This window comes from Ceratotherium simum, chromosome 37 (assembly GCF_057802395.1).
Source record: "Ceratotherium simum simum isolate JZ-2026a chromosome 37, ASM5780239v1, whole genome shotgun sequence".
Classification (NCBI taxonomy): Eukaryota; Metazoa; Chordata; class Mammalia; order Perissodactyla; family Rhinocerotidae; genus Ceratotherium; species Ceratotherium simum.
This window is the reverse complement of record NC_141936.1, coordinates 21,607,571-21,614,909: the sequence shown is the minus strand read 5'-3', so window position 1 is coordinate 21,614,909 and position 7,339 is coordinate 21,607,571. Positions and strand designations below refer to the sequence as shown.

The 7,339-nt window shown below is 43.9% G+C and overlaps 1 pseudogene; it reads left to right on the top strand.

Annotated features, from left to right (window-relative positions):
* Positions 1–6,384: 6,384 nt before the first annotated feature.
* Positions 6,385–6,546, top strand: LOC147912317 (U2 spliceosomal RNA; annotated as a pseudogene).
* The last annotated feature ends 793 nt before the right edge of the window (positions 6,547–7,339 follow it).

Sequence of the window (7,339 nt, the reverse complement as noted above, 5' to 3'; positions counted from 1 at the left end):
CTAACTCTGAAGCCTGCTGCAGTAAAAAGGCACTTAAGTCTCCAAGGGACTATGGAGCCTCCTCTAAGTCTAGAAGGAGCTCCATTTTGCATCCTAGGTGTTTAATAAAGACAAATGGACCGGCTGAGTGGCCACCAGGTCTGCAAGTCTCAGTAGCTTTTCCTTTGTAGCGTGTGCCCTCATGCGGATCACCACCAGGGCATGTAGGAAATATACCCTTTGGGGGGTTAGCAACTAAATTTATAGTTTGAGGTGCTATTCCTATGTGCTTGCACTCAATCTTTTCAAGAATCCTTCACCTTCCCCAAGGCAGAGACTAAGTCTGGGGGCTCACAGAGGATCAAGGCCCATCTGGATCTCAGACCATCTGTCCACAAGAGTGTCTGCTGAGATAGCCTTTGAGCATCTGGTCACCAATGGCCATCAATCCAAGCAGCTTGTTGCTCCGTTGTCCCTTGCTCCTGCCACGCTCTGTTCTGGCCCAGGGACTTCCTTTGCTGCATTTGCAGACATAGGTCCCATTCTGCTTCCTCTGTGCTGCGCCGCAGCGTGGAAATATCAGTATGTCACCATCTGCTGAAAATCTCAGCACAGACATTTCCTACCTGAGATTCTGTCTAGGAAAGAAGGTCTCTATTTCCAGTACCCACCAAACGTAAAATCCCATCACTTTCCCATCCATTTTCTTCTCCACTTCTGCCCGGGGGGATATTTTCTAGCACTGGTCCTCCCAGGCAGTTTTTACTATGCTTTGAGCCCTCTCCATTTCTCTAAGGTTGTGGGTCTTAAAGACTAAAGCCACAGATGGGTTTTGTTTCTTTTCTCCAGCACTACCTTAGCCTTACCTTGCACTGAGAACACTCCACTAGGTGGAAAAGTGTGTGTGTATGCACATGTGTGTGCTTGTGTGTGTGTGCACGCAGGTGCATGCACTCACATACACACATAGGTGCTGGGGGATGGAAGGAGTAAACTATTGGAGGGAAAAAGTCAGTTAAAAATCTTGAAATTTTTCTATGTTTATAAATACACAAATAAGAGGTGATGAACTTTCAATACTCCTAGTATTAAGAGAATGACTGTAGAAAATTGTCATTTTTAGCTCTTAGAAAACAATTAGATAATTAATTTGAGTAATATATATGCTTTCTGTCTCTGAAATTGCTCCTGCTGAGTTAGGACACATCCATGTGTTCAACAAACTGGAGGAGAAATAGAGTTGGAAGGATCCTTGACTTTCTCTTGCAAACCCCGAGGACAGCACTGCAGAGCTGTGTCCTGAAGTAACCTCAGGAGGACTGCCCACAAGGATTTCCCAGCCCTCTGCTTCAGAGGTCAGGCCACATAATTGTCCCAGGAATAGAGGTGGTGTGCACAGGCTTGGTGGTCAACATCGAGAGCGGCGGGAGGAGGGTGTGGTGTGCTGTGACACTCAGGAGTCACCAGTTTTCCTGCCTCAAAGCAATAGAGCTAATCTAGCAACTTGGCACCCAGAGAGGGAAAGGCACGAGTCAGAGTAGCCTCACAAAGCCAGAAGGTGCCAAGTTCCACCTCATCCCCGAGTCATAATCCTCCAGGCCTGGGATCACTCAGGCTATCCAGCCTGCCAGCCCCAGGCCTCCCCCACCCCCTAGTTCCAGCACAACCCAGGACTCCTTCCATAACATGCAGGACAATAGGCCAAGGCTGCAGGGTGAGGGCTGCAGCCAGGTGACATGTGTTTTATATCTATGGGCAGAGCAAACCTTTGTAAAACTTTGAGGCACCTCAAATCTAAATGTCTCCAGCTCAAGTCTCCTCCTTCCATAGTTCTTTCCCTATTCCCTTTCCTGGCATCCCTCCTCCCCATAAGGTCAGAACATTACTGCTCTCATCTCTTCTAGAAGATAGTTGTAAGTAAGAAGAGACTGAACTTGAAGCCTTAAGACCCACATTGGAGCCCAGGCCCTGTCACTAGCTGGATGATCCTGGGAAGCTTGGTACTCAGCATATGGGAGGCCTCCAATAAGTGTGTGGATCTGAATCCATCAAGATTCTGTTATCAGCAACTTGCACCTTGAACTCTTATTTGTTCTAGAGTGTGGCTCCCAACTTTTTCTAAGTGCAAACATCATTTCTTAAAGCCAAGAAACGTCATAAACCACTATCTTATGATTAATATCTATGGATTAAGAGAGTACATCAGAACCCAAAGCTATATAAATTCAGTGCTCCTCTGAAAAGGAATTGTATTTTTTCTTTTTTTTGTGAGGAAGATCAGCCCTGAGCTAACATCCATGCTAATCCTCCTCTTTTTGCTGAGGAAGACCGCTCTGAGCTAACATCTATTGCCAATCCTCCTCCTTTTTCTTTTTCCCCCAAAGCCCAGTAGATAGTTGTATGTCATAGTTGCACATCCTTCTAGTTTCTGTATGTGGGACGCAGCCCCAGCATGGCCAAGAAGCGGTGCCTCGGTGAGCGCCCAAGATCCAAACCCGGGCAGCCAGTAGCGGAGCACGTGCACTTAACCGCTAAACCACGGGGCCGGCCCAGGAGTAGTATTTTTAGTCACAACAGCGTCTACTGTATTTAACAATCGTAGTATACATATATGCAAAGTTGACCATCCATTCAGTCTATGACAATGTTTTGTTTAAAATGCAGATTCCTGGACCCATCCCCAGCAACTTTAATTCAGTGGATTTGGAAGTAGAGTTCAAGAATCTGTATTTTAACCCCCAGTGTGTTTTTTTAATGGTGATCATCCACTGACCACTCTTGAGAAATACTATCTAGGGGGATTACTTGAATTATCTGTCTACCTACTGTGGCAGCTCTTCATAATTTAACTAAATAAGGCTGCTGTTTTCAGCCCAATACTTTGTGTTAGCTTTGCTCATCTTCTATCTGCAATATTTTCTGAGGTCTATGAAGGTAACCAGGGGAAATACAGACTCCTTGGCTTGGTTATCAGATTGCGGAGGTGCTAAATGACGGAGTTCAGTGCCTTGTGAGTGTCCCTTAAAGCACGTGATTTCCAATTGTCTTGGTCTTTCACAGTAAAGGCTCAAATCCTGCAATCTTGATTTATAGTCCTGCAAGGAGAAATGGAAGAAGGTTTGTATTACTTCTCATTGGCTCTACACCAGTTTTTTCAAACTCAGTTTTGGCTGGAGTTATTCCCTTAATTGTGTGTCTTCCAAATCATACAGTCCAGAGATCCATAATTGGACAGCTCACGTAGCACTAGAAGTTTAGCTGCCCTCCTACAATAAACATGGGGATGACCATGGCGTCACTGTTCTTGGTCTGAGTATGGCATTTGGCTCATCCATCCAGGAGTCCAATTAGAGAATATGGATGGCTTCAGAATCCATTTTGTCTAAAGAGAAAGAGATTTGCTGCTTTCAATAATGCCATGGAATTTCCGACCTGATTATTAAGAACTCTGATGAGTCAAACTTAAGCTGGGTTTCTGGCTATGCATAACTTTCACATTCTTTGAGTTTTGGATTCCTCTAGAATTCATCAAGTCTAAGTCCCACACCAACTCCAGTTCCTACATTATACTGGAGATCTAAGGAACAGAGCAAGAATTTGCTTCCTTAGCCCAAGTTTCCATTTAACTCAGAAAACAGAGCTCTTAATTTATATTTCCCTTGACAAACAATGGTTTAACTTACAGGAGAAAGGCGTCTCAGGAACTTGGACAAACTTAAGAGGAGAACTAAATTAGAGGTTAGATAAAACTCAGCCTTCCCACTTCAGCCAGGTTCTGCCATCTCCAGTTACTATAAACAATTGTGATTTTGAAAGTGTTGAAAAAAATACATTGACAATCTCCCCCAAAGGAGCAAGGGATTACAAGACCATTTCGAGCCTCTGTGCTGCTCAGTGGTAATATGGTTATACAGAACAACTTGAGCCCCAGACAAGCAAGGACACCTCGCTACTGTTCCACTGAGCCCTTGGAATGGGGAGTAAATGGTCCCACCATTTGTCATTTGTCTGGGAAGTCCTGTGATGAGATGGGTAGTAAATCCAAAGAACAGTAAGCAATGTCTTCTGGATGTCTCTCTCTCCCTCTCTCTCTCCGTCCTTATCTCTTCTCTCCACCTCACACACCTCACAAGTGAGGAAAGTGGATTTTCACCCTACTTTGAAAGCATTTGAGGAGTACCTACCTTGTGCTAGGAATTCCATGGGCAAAAATGTTGAAGATAAGGGAAGATGTATAATATAAGATCTCCCATCCAGAGAAAGAAACCCGAGTGTCCTTTTGTATTTCCTACACTTTCTAGGAAGGGGAAATTACTATTCATTTTTTCCAAAATATATGAACCAGAGAAGGGGCACTGATTAGCCTTGACACAGCTTCAGTGGTTGAGATATGGCCCCATGATGCTCTCTTTCTTTCTGTAAAACTGCAGTGACCACCATCTATCCAAACTTTCCAGCTTAAGGAAACTCACTTCCACCCTTGAAACCTTCAAGGCCTCCTAAAGGTAAACTGGGCAAAGACAGGAGTGTGCTCTTCTTACCTGTGTCATTGGTCAAATCTGCTCACCTCTGGGGACCTTGGTTTCCCCATTTTCACAAGAGGAAGTAAAACTGAACCTCCAAGGCCTTTTCCAAATGGGATAGTCTGCAGGCCTGTGGACTCCCAGTCCTCACAGCTCCCTTCTCTGTCCTCTGGTAAGATCCTGACTCTGCCCTCTTTCTTCTTGGCTTCCTAACCCAGGCTCCCATCCTCTCAGAGGGAAAGAATTAGAAAAAATAATCTGCATTAAACAGTCAGAGTCTAGCTGTTGTTTGGGTGGCTACCTCCTGGTTGCTGGTGGGGTAGTCTTTGCATTTTAACAAAGGCCCATGGGATTTCAGCATCAGTCCAGCTGATAGAAGATAGGAAGGAGAAAGAGAAGAGCAGACTTCCCGGAGGCCTTTAGTTCACCCCTTAAGTCTCAATGCACCATTTCTACAAATAACATGGTCCTAGAAAAGCCTATTTCATAGAAGAGGGAAGGAGCCATAATCCAGAACCATTAAGAGAGAAAGAAGGGGGAAAAAAACTGGTGAGAATTACAGCAAGAGGAAGGATTAGAGCAAAAAGTCTTCTGTTTGGGATATGCAGGGAGAAAAAGAACTGAGATGATCAGGGATGGCAAGTATGTCTCCAGCAGGCTGCCAGCCCTGGAAGACTTGGCTAAATGATCATAGCTTCTCCTCCTGTCTCAAATGCCTCTCAGTGCAGCCTCCCGGAGCTGCCATCATGGATATGTTAGTGGAGGAGCTTGAGTTTCCTTGACTCCATTAGGTTACACTTAGTAAATGCAGATGGTGGCAGACAGAAGTTAGAAAGGAGCAGTGGAGCCTCTCTAACATTTTGAGGATGATAACATGAGCAGCTATTCTGATGCCTAATTACCAGAACCATTGTCAGAGATAGAAATCCATGAGCCATGGTTCACCTCAAATTCTAAGGAGTCAGAGCAGTGTGGTGCTCTTTTTGCCACTTGAGATAGAAATCACCTCTACAATCCACCAAATTTCCATCCAGTCTCTCCTTGAGAACTTCCAGTAGCAGAAAGATCCTTACTTTTGAGTATGCTTCATTTTTAGGCGTCTCTATTAAAAAGGTTTCCCTTGAGCTGAGGAAGAATTTACCTCTTTGTAACTTGTACCCACAGAGCCCAGCTCAGTCTCCTGGGGCCACACAGGAAAAAAATGCAACCCTCTTGCTTGTGCCAGTTCTTTAGAGCCTGATGTCATCTTCCATGTCTTCCTCCATCCCCTCTTCCAGCCACCAGGCCTGACTTCAACTGTTCTTCATATAGCATGGTTTCAAGTCTAATCCTGGTTGGTACTTCTTACGACAATAGAGAATTACTTGTATTGTTTGAATTAGAGACAAAGGATTATCTTTTCCCATTTTGATTCTAAAAGATAGAACTTTTGCTATGTCACTTGGCCTCATGGTAGCCATGATCTTGGTCAAGATGTATCTTTTCTCTGAGCTTGGAAGAGTTTGAACTTCTTGGACCCTCAGGTCCCTCCCACTTCTGCAAATCTAAGAAAGTATGAACAGCCATCCTCTGCCAAGCCTATACTCTTTAGGACTCTCCACCCATGAAATCTGAAAAATACTCCAGCCATTAGGGGAGAAGCAGAGGATCCTGCTGTGGAACTGGAAGACTCCCTGATGCTCTGCCATAGAGAATCACTCTACCTTTGCTCCTCCTATCTCCACATATATCCACCTAGGGTTCTTCAGCAACTTCTGTTGTCCTTGAGGCGGATTTCCATTTTAACCTAGGTTTCATCTGGTTCAGACAGAAACATGGAGATTTCATCTCCAGAACTAGGCTACAATGCAAGTATTTAAGCTTTGATAACTAGGGAATTGGGATTGCTTCTCAGGCTTTTGGCTAAGATCAAGTGTAATACCTAGTCTTACCAGTTTAATAGCTAGGGAATTGGTAAAAATCTTGTTTTTGAGTGTTTAGGTCAGATAGGTGAGCTGAGAGAGATACTCAGTTTACTAACTAGCCTGGGGCTATTTAAAGTCTTATTGAAGGGTGCCAGGCTAGCTTAGTCGGTAGAGCATGAGACTCTTAAAGTCTTATTGAAGACCAACAAGATAAATCTCAAAGTCTAAGATAGGCCTTGGGCAAAGTAGACAGTAATAAGGGAATTACAAGACCAGGACCTGTGCACAGCCAAGATGTTCTCCACAATCGGGGATATAAAAAGTAAGAAAAAAGAAGTTATCCTTAGGGTCATTCCTACTATCTTCCTGTATAATTTGTTCTCAGTCTCTTCCCACTGCCCATAACAGGGCCTAGCATAGATTAGTTGCTCAATAAATATATGTGGAATGAATGAATCTCTGATCAAAACTTTGTTAATAGTTCTAGGTTTGCATCATATAGTCATTTACACCACCAACATTTATTAAGCACCGTCAGTGTACTAGGCACTGTGCTAGACACTAGAGAGTTTATAGATAAATTTGACTTGAGCTCAGAGCTCATATTCTGGTAGGGTAGGTAAGATATTTACCCAAGTGGCAGTAAGTGCACTAAAAAGTGGTCAAGATAAGACACAGTGGACACTAAACATAAGGAGATGCTATATAGAGGGTTAACAAAAAGGCTTCATGTGAAAGTATTCCCTTCAACTTGTCCTGCTCTGTTAAACTTGAAGCTTGACATCCCCTTCTCAATTATAAGAACTCAGTCTGATTATTCAAACTAAAATTCTTGAGCATAAAGTTCCAGGCAGAGCTGGAGGGAGAACTTTTCCCATGGAGGGTCCTTGTTTCTGGCTCTCTTCCACTTCCTGGCAAGACCTCAACTGGCGC